Source organism: Papio anubis, chromosome 15, assembly GCF_008728515.1.
Source record: "Papio anubis isolate 15944 chromosome 15, Panubis1.0, whole genome shotgun sequence".
NCBI classification, from domain to species: Eukaryota; Metazoa; Chordata; class Mammalia; order Primates; family Cercopithecidae; genus Papio; species Papio anubis.
Window position 1 is genome coordinate 65,849,835 of NC_044990.1, and position 14,831 is coordinate 65,864,665.

Consider the following 14,831-nt stretch of genomic DNA (forward strand, 5'->3'; position numbering starts at 1 on the left):
TATCAATTATTTCATGATATCTATTGTTTTTTTTCTTTTGGCACATATCTTTATATGAAGATTTATATTACAACTGTTAATCTACATGAGTGTGTGTATTGCAAATATATTGTGCAGGCTGTGGCATGTATTTTTAATTTTGTGTTGTCTTTTGAAAAACAAGATTTTAATTTTGTTTAGTTAACTTCATTACTTTAACTTTATAGTTTGTATTTCTTTTTTCCTGTTGTTGTAACCCTTTACTTACTCCTTTCTGTGTTCAGGTCGGCAATAAGACTTTTCTTATTTTGTTTTCAATTAGGTTTGTAAGGCAGAAGTAAAGCTATTAAGCTGTGAGTATTAATGCAAGTAAGCAAACACTTGCACATCTTGTGGTTTATCTGCAGGCTCACCTGACTGGTATGGAGCAAAAGCCAAGGGCTTTGGTTCAGTTCTCCACTGCTCATCAGATCTCCCATTACAGCTTCCTGGGCCAGGTGCATGTGCAGATAGATCCAGCTCAAGTGGTATGAACTTCTCCTGCTGATCAGCTGTCATGTCAAGCGTAGAGGCAGTGAGAAAAAGATTTTAATTTGTCTTTATGATTTCTGATCTTACTCTCCTCACTTTGCATACATCTTTCCTTCTTGACTATCAGCCACTGTACAGTGGCTCCAAGTCCACTATCAGAAATGAAAAAAACCACCTTCCATGGACTTCTTCACTAGCACCACTGTGTTGTTCTTGGTTAATTGTGTCTCTTATATTCTAATCGATTCTTTTTAGCTCTTTAGCATCTTAGCTTTTCAAAAAATGTGAAAGATCTAATCTCTAAAATAAATTATTCTTATCCCTATCATTCACTTTGATTCTTGTTCCCTAGCCAACCCAAAACACTACGTTTAAGTTTTCAAGTAATGTGGTTTTACACAAGTAGATTTTGAATACACAGATTATTAATCAATGTACAATTTATATGTTTGCATGAGATAAGGCACTGATTTGGATTTCTTTTATGTTCTATTGGAAAACAATTGACCCAGCATCACAATTAAATAGGACGTCAAATGATAATACGCATATGTCTTTCTCTATTACTTTTCATTGTTAATTTATATCCCTGGGACTATTCCACATAGTCTTAAACATTTTGTAATTTGTAATGATAATATATGTTAATATTCAATAGTATATATCATGCCACCTTGCTCTTCAAGAATTTTTTTACATTCTGTCATAATACATATATGTGCAATACTTATGACTTACGATACTAAGTCTTCCTACTAATATACGTGTAGTATGTAGCTTAGTTCATTTAGATCTTTGTGTGTTTGTATCTACATGATTTCTTCATTTCTGTGTATAAAATACACGTCCTTTTTTATTTTAAATGATATATTTTTCATACTTTCTATTTGTTACTCTTTTTTTTTTTTCCTCTACCCTAAGGAAGTAATTTAGCAAAGGTATATCCTCCATTCAAATTCAAATTTTCCTTAAGTTGGTTATTCAATGTGCTCTATTGGTGAATTGGTTAGAAAGATAGAAATTCTAATTTAATTCTTACACTAAGTTAAATTTAGTATATAATCATCCTCCATTTATACAGCACACATGCTTGTTATATATCAGTTGACTCTGTTTTCTGGAATCCCAACTGGTACAGAATTCAACCAAGCTAATTTAATGGTAAATGTTTACCCACCTTTAACTACTCAATAATGAAAATGGCATATGGACAACATGATTTCCCTGTTGAGACATAGATGGTAATAAGTCAAGTCTCTTCTAACTATAAAAAAGGATTTTACTAAGAGCTTCCAACCCCAAATAGGTAATTATATAGTGATACAGAGGCAAATTCATTAAGAACTTATCCAACTGTGTGTGTGTGAGTGTGTGTGTATATATATATGCAACTAATATCAGAACACCTAAAAATATAAACCAAATATTAATAGAAAGGAGAGACAGGATACAATTTAATAATAGTAGGGGACTTCAATACACAGATACAGATTTTCAGAGAAAAGATAATGAGGAAACATCATATTTAAATTATACTTTAGAACAAATGAACATGATACACAAATGCGGAACATTCGACCGAGAGCAGCAGAATACAAATTCTTCTCAAGCACACACAAAATATTTCTAGGAGAGATCACAGGTAAGACAGTAAATCTGAACAAATTCAAGAAGATTGAAATCATATCAAGTATGTTTTTAAACCACAGTGTTGCATAACTAGAAATCAATATCAAGAGGAATTTTGGCAAATTCACATATTCATAAAAATTAAACAACATGCTCCTGAACAACCAATGTATTAATGAATAAATTAAAAGAAATTTAAAATATCTAAAAAAGTAATTAAAATGGAAATAAAACATACCAAAACTTAATGGGATGCAGAAAAAGCAGTTCAAAGAGGGAAGTTCACTGCAATAAACACCTACCTCAACAGAGGTAAAAGATCTTAAATAAACAACTTTTTTAAAATGAACTAAAAAAAGGTCAAAATTGTCAGAAATGAAAAAAAAAGTAGAAATAATTAAAACAGACACTAGAAAAACAATGGAAAAGATCAATGAAACTAAGAAATGTTTTTTAAAAAAGATAAAATCAACAATTTTATCTTTAGCTAAACTAAGAATGAAAGAGAGAAGACTCAAAGTCAGGAATGAAAGAGGTGATATTATATTAGATACCACAGAAATACAAAAGATTATGAGACTAATATGAATAATTAAATGCCAACAAATTAGGTAATCTAGAGAAAATGGATACATTTCTTGATACATACAACCTACCAAGACTGAATCACAAAGAAATAGAAAATCTGAACAGAAAATATCATAATATCCCAGGACCCAATTACTTCACTGCTGAATTTTACCAAATGCTAAAGAATAACTAATACCGATCATTCTCAATCTCTCCCAAAAAACTGAAAAGGGAATAATTCCAAACATTTTTACATGGCCAGAATTATCCTGATACCAAAGCCAGACACGGACATTACAAGAAATAAAAATACAGGCCAACATCCCTAATAAAAATAGATGAAAAATTCCTCAAGAAAACACTAGCAAACCGAATTTAACAGTGCACCTAAAGGATCATTCACCATAATCACATGGTATTTAAACCAGGGATGCAAAAATATTTTAACATATACAAATCTATAAATGGGATATATCACATTAACAGAATGAAAGACAACAATCATGATCATCTTAATGGATGCAGAGAAAGGATATGACAAAATTTACCATCATCTCATGGTAAAAAGGCTTAACATATTATGTATAGAAGAAACATACCTCAACATAACAAAGCTCATCTTCAAGAAATCCATAGGTAACATGAAACTCCAGTGAAAAGTTGAAAGTGTTTCCTCTAAGACCAGGAATAAGAAAAAGACGCTAACTCTGCCATGTCTATTTAAGATAGTAATGGAAGTCCTAGTCAAAAACAGTCAGAAATAAAAGGCATTTAAATTGGAAAGGAAAAAGTTAAATTGTCCTTGTTTTCAGGTGACATAATTACATATAAAAAACACTAAATATTCCACCAAAAATTATTAGAACTAATACACGAATTCAGTAAAGTTGCAGGATAAAAATTAACATCCCCAAACCAGTAGTGTTTCTATAAACTAACATTAAACTATCCACCACCCCCCACCAAAAAATCAAGTAAATAATACCATTTAAAATAGTTACGAAAACATAAATAATGTACTTAGGAAAAAAAGTTAAATACCTATATACTGAAAACTATAAAACATTGGTGAACAAAACTGAAGAAAACTCAGATAAATGGGAAGTTAACTCACATTCATGGATTGGAAGATCAATATTGTCAAAGTGTGCAAACTGCCCAAAAAGATCTACAAATTCAATGCAAACCATATCAACATTCCAGTATCATTTTTCACAGAAATTGAATAAATATCCCCAAATTCATTTGGAACCATGAAAGATTCTCAATAGAAATCTTCAGTGAAATAAGCAAAGCAGGAACATCACACTACCTGACTTCAAAATGTGCTACAAAGCTAAGGAAACCAAGAGCCATGGTCGTAGTATAAAAATAGACACATAAACCAATGGAACAGAATAGAAACTCCAATTCATAAATTTGTAATCAACTGATTTACAATACATTGATGAGAACACACAATGGAAAAAGAACAGTATCTTCAATAAATGTTGTTGCTACAACTGGATATTCACACGTGAAAGAATACAATTAGATATTCTTTTCACATCACATACAAAAATCTACTCAAAATGTCTTAAAGGCTTAAACATAGGTCCTAAAACTACTAGAAGAAAACAAAAAGGAAAAACTCCATGTAATTGATCTGAGCAATGATATTTTTGAACAGGAAACCAAAATCACAAACAACAAAAGCAAAGATAGACAAATGATATTACATCAAACTAAAAAGCTTCTGCACAACCAACATAACAGTCAAAAGAGTGCAAATGCACAGAATGAGAGAAAATATTTGTAAATCATACATTTTATAAGGGGTTAGTATTTAAAATATGTAAGAAACCCAATAGTAAGAAAACAAATAACCTGATTTTTAAAATGGGCAAAAGTTGTGACTAGACATTTCTCAAAGGAAGACATATTAATCACCCACAGATATATGAAGAAAGTCTCAACATTTTTAGTCATCAGGTAAATGCAAATTAAATCCCCAATAAGAAATAACATCAGAACTGTTAAAATGGAAATTACATAAAAAAGATAACAAATGTCAGTGAGGATGTGGAGAAAAACCCTTGAACAATGTTGGTGGGACTGTAAATTAGTACATCCCTTTTAGAAAATACTATAGAGGTCACTATAAAACTAGAAATATTACTACCACATGATCCAGCAGTTCCACTACTAGCTATATATCTAAGGGAAATAAAATTAGTATCTTGAAGATATCCTTCACTCCCATGTTCACTGCAACATCATTTTTAACAGCGAAGATATAGAATCAGCTTAAGTGTCTATCAATGGATGAATAAAGAAATCATGGTATACATACATAATGCAATACTGATAAGTTATAAAAATAAATAAAATCCTGTTATTTGTAACAACTTGGATAAACCTGGAGGACATTATATTAAGTGAAATAAACCAGGCACAGGAAGATAAATGCAAATGCCCAAGTATATGAGAAATTTTAAAAGTTAAATTTAGAAGTAGTAAGAATGATGTTTACCAGGGGCTCTTGGTGGGAGCATGGAGTGGCACAGGAATCGGGGAAATGTTGGTCAAAGGACACAATTTCAATTAGATAGAAAGGAGAAAATATGTTGCTTTCTCAAATGTTTCCTGCAGGCTTAGATATTGACTTAGGGTTAAACTTAGTGCAAGAAACAGTGAAGTTCAACATAAGTTTTCACGTAAGAGTAGTGTATTTCTTGTTCATGTAAATGAAGGAAGGTGGAAGAACAAGGTTAGGATTATAGCTCCCCAATGCTCAGGAACAAAGGTTCTTTCCAGTTTATCATCCTGACATTCCCATGTGTGAGATTCATTATCATAATCTATTGGATGGCTACTGGTGACTGTAACATTTAATCTGCATACCAGAAAATGAAGTAGAAAAAAAGAAAATGAGCCATGGGACATGCGTAATGACTGTTTTTAATGAGCACTTTCTTACATCTCATTGACTAAAATGTGGCCGCATGGCCATATCTCCACTGAAATGGAGTCCTGGAAATCTTGTCATTATAACAGAAAATCATGTGAAGTGTCTGCTACAGTTTACCAACCACACGGTTACGTGGTTTTTCAAAACAATAGATTGAGGGAGATGGGCAAAAACCACTTGTACCATGTGAACACTCTTTCCCTGAGCCATAAGGGTAAAACATTCTACCTTCTCAAGGAATTTCTGAGGGACAAAAGAATGTACTTCTTTCATAATTTTGTTTTCATTCCTATTCATTTCTTTTTATGAAATTATCTAATCCAATTGATACATGTGATATATTTGGGATCATTTTTATTAATGTGTATAGAATGTCATTATTAAAGCACAAAACAGACTCTGTTCCTCATTCCTCATGAAGTAGTGAGAGGAAGAGTGGCATTTTCTCCACTTTTTCTTCCCAAATGAGAAGCACATGAGGAAAGATCTCCTACTTCCTCATGTGCAAAAGTCAGACACAATCCAAAAGAAAGGAAGAGTAAGTGGTAGGCAAAATTTCCAAAGCTAACTTAAGTCATAAAACAAAATTCAGACCATTTCCATCAGTGTAATTTTGGATTAATTTCAGTTATTATTGCTTATATGCATTTCTGAATAAACAGGAATTTTGAAAGACATATGCAATCTCTTAATATAATTCAAACAAAATTCATACACCATTTAATTTCAAATTAAATATGTGGAGTATTATATTAAAAAGACACATAAGCCATTAAGAAAAAAGTCAGAAATATGAGAAAACATATTTATGCTAATTTGATGCTGTTAAATTCCATAATAGTCATAGCAAGAACCACTAAAAATTTTATGACCCTTTTCTAAACTAAATATTATACCTTAAAAAGACTGTTTCATAAAAATTTGTTTTTTATGCATAATTCCAAGCTCATATTTCAAACAACATCCTTACTCATGAATATGGGCAATATGGTGTAGCTTCTTGTTGACCGTCCCTGCAGTAATTCACAAGCTTCAGCTTCCACAGTGCAGCTGTGAAGTCAGTAGGGAGTCATTCAGTTATTTGTGATTTTACCCATCTGTCAGCTAAAACCAAGCACCAAATGCAAAATTGTACACATGGGGATATTATGGGGATTTGTGTCTCGCCCTAGAGGATATTGGATCTGTATACCTACAAAAGATCCATAAATGATTCTTTGCATAAGAGATATCCATTCCTTTTCCACTCATGCTTATGCTATACTAGGTCTAAGAATTTTCAAAACAGAAGGAGTTCCTGTAATCATGAAAACACTGAAAATGGATCCTACAGATTACTTTGGCATCTTCTTTAGAAAATGTGAGATTTCTGAGCACAGCATGACATTAGAATAAATACCACTTCTTAATTGAAAATATTTTACAGTACCAGAGGAAATAAAATTAGACTGGAAATTATTCAGATCCATATGAATTTAAGTGGAAGACTTCAAAATAAATAAGCATCTCAGAGGTCTGCAAGTATGTGAACAACAAAAACATACCTCACCGATTGTATAGAATTACTTGTCAGTGTGTTTCTTGCAGTGTATTTCCATTTCAGAGAGAAGAGTTGTGTTAACTGCAATAATTACCACTTAAAAGCTTTCAGTCACATATACTGTGAAATTGTTTTGTGTATAATTAAGAAAAATATATGGATCATTTATTCTATACATGATACTGTTTCAACACTTTCAGTTTACAGTCAGCTAGAAATTTAAAGGATGCCTGGCTTCCAATACTAAAATGTATATTTTAAAACAGTTTTGAGGTATTGATTCTTCTTACTTTTTTGAAATGCTTTTATTTTAACTATTTTCCTAGCATCATATAGTGTAAAGGATCATAGGCCAGAAAAACTTAATTAGCCTTATAGCCTTCCACTTATGAAATTTGTGCTTAGATTAGTAATTTACAACTCAAGAATCAATTTCTTCATCTGAATTTCAAAAGTAATGACAAGAGCTCTTAGAACTCAAGTAAATGGTAAATAAGGAAACATATCCGTGTATGTTTACCCTATTGATAATAAAACAGCAGTTCCCCTACTCTAGTTAATATTAGCACAATTAGTGTTAATATATTCAGATCTTTTCCATAATCAGATCATATGTCATACTGAGGTATAAAATCAATTACCCTTCACGCCAATCTAAAATACAAATATGCATAAGAATGAATTTTTGTGTCCTCACAAAATTCGTATGTTGAAATCTAACTCCTAATATGAAGGTATTTACATGTGAGGTCTTTGGAAGGTGATTAAATCATGAGGATAGAACTCTCATAAATGGGTTAAATTATCTTAGAGACTCCAGAGCGCTCCCTTGTCCCTTCTTCCATATGAAGAACATATTGAGAAAAGATTCTATGAACTAGGAAGCGAACCCTCACCAGATATGAAATTTGCCAGAGCCTTGATGCTGGACTTCCCAGCCTCCACAACTGCGAGAAATAAATTTTTGTTCCTTATATACCACCTACCGTGTGGGCATTCTCCTACCACTACTCAAATGAACTATGATACCATCAATAACAATGCAAGAATTCTACATATGTATTTTTTAATCTTACTAAAGGAAACGCCAAGTTTAAAAAGAAATAATTTAAAGATGGTACTCTGAAACAACAACACTTCTATTAATAAACAATTATCTTTTTTGGTTATCTATTAAATTTTTTAGGAACATCTTCACTCCAATCCAACCCATTGTTTTTGTAGACAAGATTGAATTTTGCCACATCTCACAGGGTGGAGTACCCCCCTGAGAGGAAGCTTCCAAAGCAAGAATCAGACAGGTACACTCGCTGTTCAGAAATATTCTATCTTCTGCAGCCTCTGCTGCTGATACCCAGGCAAACAGGGTCTGGAGTGGACCTCAAGCAATCTCCAACAGACCTACAGCTGAGGGTCCTGACTGTTAGAAGGAAAACTATCAAACAGGAAGGACACCTACACCAAAACCCCATCAGTACATCACCATCATCAAAGACCAGAGGCAGATAAAACCACAAAGATGGGGAAAAAGCAGGGCAGAAAAGCTGGAAATTCAAAAAATAAGAGCACATCTCCCCCAGCAAAGGAGCGCAGCTCATCGCCAGCAATGGATCAAAGCTGGACGGAGAATGACTTTGACGAGATGAGAGAAGAAGGCTTCAGTCCATCAAACTTCTCAGAGCTAAAGGAGGAATTACGTACCCAGCGCAAAGAAACTAAAAATCTTGAAAAAAAAGTGGAAGAATTGACGGCTAGACTAATTAATGCAGAGAAGGTCATAAACGAAATGAAAGAGATGAAAAGCATGACACGAGAAATACGTGACAAATGCACAAGCTTCAGTAACCGACTCGATCAACTGGAAGAAAGAGTATCAGCGATTGAGGATCAAATGAATGAAATGAAGCGAGAAGAGAAACCAAAAGAAAAAAGAAGAAAAAGAAATGAACAAAGCCTGCAAGAAGTATGGGATTATGTAAAAAGACCAAATCTACGTCTGATTGGGGTGCCTGAAAGTGAGGGGGAAAATGGAACCAAGTTGGAAAACACTCTTCAGGATATTATCCAGGAGAACTTCCCCAACCTAGTAGGGCAGGCCAACATTCAAATCCAGGAAATACAGAGAACGCCACAAAGATAGTCCTCGAGAAGAGCAACTCCAAGACACATAATTGCCAGATTCACCAAAGTTGAAATGAAGGAAAAAATCTTAAGGGCAGCCAGAGAGAAAGGTCGGGTTACCCACAAAGGGAAGCCCATCAGACTCACAGCAGATCTCTCGGCAAAAACTCTACAAGCCAGAAGAGAGTGGGGGCCAATATTCAACATTCTTAAAGAAAAGAATTTTCAACCCAGAATTTCATATCCAGCCAAACTAAGTTTCATAAGTGAAGGAGAAATAAAATCCTTTACAGATAAGCAAATGCTTAGAGATTTTGTCACCACTAGGCCTGCCTTACAAGAGGCCCTGAAGGAAGCACTAAACATGGAAAGGAATAACCGGTACCAGCCATTGCAAAAACATGCCAAAATGTAACGACCATCAAGGCTAGGAAGAAACTGCATCAACTAACAACCAAAATAACCAGTTAATATCATAATGGCAGGATCAAGTTCACACATAACAATATTAACCTTAAATGTAAATGGACTAAATGCTCCAATTAAAAGACACAGACTGGCAAACTGGATAAAGAGTCAAGACCCATCAGTCTGCTGTATTCAGGAGACCCATCTCACATGCAGAGACATACATAGGCTCAAAATAAAGGGATGGAGGAAGATTTACCAAGCAAATGGAGAACAAAAAAAAGCAGGGGTTGCAACACTAGTCTCTGAAAAAACAGACTTTAAACCATCAAAGATCAAAAGAGACAAAGAAGGCCATTACATAATGGTAAAGGGATCAATTCAACAGGAAGAGCTAACTATCCTAAATATATATGCACCCAATACAGGAGCACCCAGATTCATAAAGCAAGTCCTTAGAGACTTACAAAGAGACTTAGACTCCCATACAATAATAATGGGAGACTTCAACACTCCACTGTCAACATTAGACAGATCAACAAGACAGAAAGTTAACAAGGATATCCAGGAATTGAACTCATCTCTGCAGCAAGCAGACCTAATAGACATCTATAGAACTCTCCACCCCAAATCAACAGAATATACATTCTTCTCAGCACCACATCGCACTTACTCCAAAACTGACCACATAATTGGAAGTAAAGCACTCCTCAGCAAATGTACAAGAACAGAAATTATAACAAACTGTCTCTCAGACCACAGTGCAATCAAACTAGAACTCAGGACTAAGAAACTCAATCAAAACCGCTCAACTACATGGAAACTGAACAACCTGCTCCTGAATGATTACTGGGTACATAACGAAATGAAGGCAGAAATAAACATGTTCTTTGAAACCAATGAGAACAAAGATACAACATACCAGAATCTCTGGGACACATTTAAAGCAGTGTGTAGAGGGAAATTTATAGCACTAAATGCCCACAAGAGAAAGCAGGAAAGATCTAAAATTGACACTCTAACATCGCAATTAAAAGAACTAGAGAAGCAAGAGCAAACACATTCCAAAGCTAGCAGAAGGGAAGAAATAACTAAGATCAGAGCAGAACTGAAGGAGATAGAGACACAAAAAACCCTCCAAAAAATCAATGAATCCAGGAGTTGGTTTTTTGAAAAGATCAACAAAATTGACAGACCACTAGCAAGACTAATAAAGAAGAAAAGAGAGAAGAATCAAATTGACGCAATAAAAAAAAAAAAAATGATAAAGGGGATATCACCACCGACCCCACAGAAATACAAACTACCATCAAAGAATACTATAAACACCTCTATGCAAATAAACTGGAAAATCAAGAAGAAATGGATAATTTCCTGGACACTTACACTCTTCCAAGACTAAACCAGGAAGAAGTTGAATCCCTGAATAGACCAATAGCAGGCTCTGAAATTGAGGCAATAATTAATAGCCTACCAACCAAAAAAAGTCCAGGACCAGATGGATTCACAGCTGAATTCTACCAGAGGTACAAGGAGGAGCTGGTACCATTCCTTCTGAAACTATTCCAATCAATAGAAAAAGAGGGAATCCTCCCTAACTCATTTTATGAGGCCAACATCATCCTGATACCAAAGCCTGGCAGAGATACAACAAAAAAAGAGAATTTTAGACCAATATCCCTGATGAACATCGATGCAAAAATCCTCAATAAAATACTGGCAAACCGGATTCAGCAACACATCAAAAAGCTTATCCACCATGATCAAGTGGGCTTCATCCCTGGGATGCAAGGCTGGTTCAACATTTGCAAATCAATAAACATAATCCAGCATATAAACAGAACCAAAGACAAGAACCACATGATTATCTCAATAGATGCAGAAGAGGCTTTTGACAAAATTCAACAGCCCTTCATGCTAAAAACGCTCAATAAATTCGGTATTGATGGAACGTACCTCAAAATAATAAGAGCTATTTATGACAAACCCACAGCCAATATCATACTGAATGGGCAAAAACTGGAAAAATTCCCTTTGAAAACTGGCACAAGACAGGGATGCCCTCTCTCACCACTCCTATTCAACATAGTGTTGGAAGTTCTGGCTAGGGCAATCAGGCAAGAGAAAGAAATCAAGGGTATTCAGTTAGGAAAAGAAGAAGTCAAATTGTCCCTCTTTGCAGATGATATGATTGTATATTTAGAAAACCCCATTGTCTCAGCCCAAAATCTCCTTAAGCTGATAAGAAACTTCAGCAAAGTCTCAGGATACAAAATTAATGTGCAAAAATCACAAGCATTCTTATACACCAGTAACAGACAAACAGAGAGCCAAATCATGAATGAACTTCCATTCACAATTGCTTCAAAGAGAATCAAATACCTAGGAATCCAACTTACAAGGGATGTAAAGGACCTCTTCAAGGAGAACTACAAACCACTGCTCAGTGAAATAAAAGAGGACACAAACAAATGGAAGAACATACCATGCTCATGGATAGGAAGAATCAATATCGTGAAAATGGCCATACTGCCCAAGGTAATTTATAGATTCAATGCCATCCCCATCAAGCTACCAATGAGTTTCTTCACAGAATTGGAAAAAACTGCTTTAAAGTTCATATGGAACCAAAAAAGAGCCTGCATCTCCAAGACAATCCTAAGTCAAAAGAACAAAGCTGGAGGCATCACACTACCTGACTTCAAACTATACTACAAGGCTACAGTAACCAAAACAGCATGGTACTGGTACCAAAACAGAGATATAGACCAATGGAACAGAACAGAGTCCTCAGAAATAATACCACACATCTACAGCCATCTGATCTTTGACAAACCTGAGAGAAACAAGAAATGGGGAAAGGATTCCCTATTTAATAAATGGTGCTGGGAAAATTGGCTAGCCATAAGTAGAAAGCTGAAACTGGATCCTTTCCTTACTCCTTATACGAAAATTAATTCAAGATGGATTAGAGACTTAAATGTTAGACCTAATACCATAAAAATCCTAGAGGAAAACCTAGGTAGTACCATTCAGGACATAGGCATGGGCAAAGACTTCATGTCTAAAACACCAAAAGCAACGGCAGCAAAAGCTAAAATTGACAAATGGGATCTCATTAAACTAAAGAGCTTCTGCACAGCAAAAGAAACTACCATCAGAGTGAACAGGCAACCTACAGAATGGGAGAAAATTTTTGCAATCTACTCATCTGACAAAGGGCTAATATCCAGAACCTACAAAGAACTCAAACAAATTTACAAGAAAAAAACAAACAACCCCATCAAAAAGTGGGCAAAGGATATGAACAGACATTTCTCAAAAGAAGACATTCATACAGCCAACAGACATATGAAAAAATGCTCATCATCACTGGCCATCAGAGAAATGCAAATCAAAACCACAATGAGATACCATCTCACACCAGTTAGAATGGCGATCATTAAAAAGTCAGGAAACAACAGGTGCTGGAGAGGATGTGGAGAAATAGGAACACTTTTACACTGTTGGTGGGATTGTAAACTAGTTCAACCATTATGGAAAACAGTATGGCGATTCCTCAAGGATCTAGAACTAGATGTACCATATGACCCAGCCATCCCATTACTGGGGATATATCCAAAGGATTATAAATCATGCTGCTATAAAGACACATGCACACATATGTTTATTGCGGCACTATTCACAATAGCAAAGACTTGAAATCAACCCAAATGTCCATCAGTGACAGACTGGACTAAGAAAATGTGGCACATATACACCATGGAATACTATGCAGCCATAAAAAAGGAGGAGTTTGTGTCCTTTGTAGGGACATGGATGCAGCTGGAAACCATCATTCTTAGCAAACTATCACAAGAACAGAAAACCAAACACTGCATGTTCTCACTCATAGGTGGGAACTGAACAATGAGATCACTTGGACTCGGGAAGGGGAACATCACACACCGGGGCCTATCATGGGGGGGGGAGGGGGGAGGGATTGCATTGGGAGTTATACCTGATGTAAATGACGAGTTGATGGGTGCTGACGAGTTGATGGGTGCAGCACAGCAACATGGCACAAGTATACATATGTAACAAACCTGCACATTATGCACATGTACCCTAGAACTCAAAGTATAATAATAAAATAAAATAAAATAAATAAAAATAAATGCACTATTTTAGATTAAAAAAAAAAGATTGAATTTTGTACACAATTCTCTACTCATGCATGAAAGTACTTCCAATTTGGTGGTGATAGTCCTGAACCTCTTTCCATTTTGAATAAAAATTTAAAAAAATGAGGGCAGTAACTGACCCAATAACTTAGTAACTATCATGATTTTCTACTATAGAGTTGAAAGCCCATTATCAAAATTTATGGGATAGGGAATCCATTCGGATACTACCTCCATATTTAGAAACAAGAAAAAACATTTTTTCAATGTATTCTAACCTAGAGAAATTAAAATTAAAATAAGCACGTCATGATTTAAAACAGAAATACTTGAACAGAAACAGAACTTACCCACCAAGTTAGAACCTTAGAATCTGAAACAGTTTAACTGAGAGGTCAAAAATCTGCTCTTCCGTCTTCTAATGGGAGATCTCAGGCAGATGCAAGTATTTAGGTCAAATTACTTTTAAAAACTTGAGGCAAGTATTATGCTCACTTATTTAGGTTTGCTAGATATTAGTGCTCAATATATAGTAAGGTCTAGCTATGGGCAGTAAAGATGTTCTGAACTTGATACTGGAGATTTATGCAGATGTAGAAGTAAATAGGGTCAAGGTTGGGTATTTTCAAGTAAAAATAGTGACCGTATATATTAATTTGTAGATCCATTGCCTTTGTCTGATTTTATAATTTCAATGAATATTATGTATAAGCAGTGTGTAATGCCCCATCCATTTTAAGGAGCTGTCTGTTCATAACTCAGTTCCAAATTGCCAACCTATTAGGAAATGGGAATTTTTCAAGACAACCATAATAGTAAACTTTGAACAACACAAAATTCCAGAGTTAAAATTCTTAACTCTGATTAAAGAAATGTTTGTAGTAAACGCTTTTTTTTCTCAGTAATTGTTTTTTACCTGACTTTTGACTACTATGCTAAC

At 34.7% G+C, this 14,831-nt stretch overlaps 1 long non-coding RNA gene across 2 annotated transcripts in view; it reads right to left on the reverse strand.

Moving 5' to 3' along the window:
• The window catches only part of LOC110741720, a 64,249-nt gene that overhangs the window by 21,335 nt on the left and 28,083 nt on the right, over nt 1–14,831 (reverse strand). For both annotated transcript variants that reach the window (XR_004178526.1, XR_004178525.1), the window contains exon 3: nt 393–530. This is a non-coding gene — a long non-coding RNA (uncharacterized LOC110741720). The remainder of the gene's footprint in view (nt 1–392; nt 531–14,831) is intronic.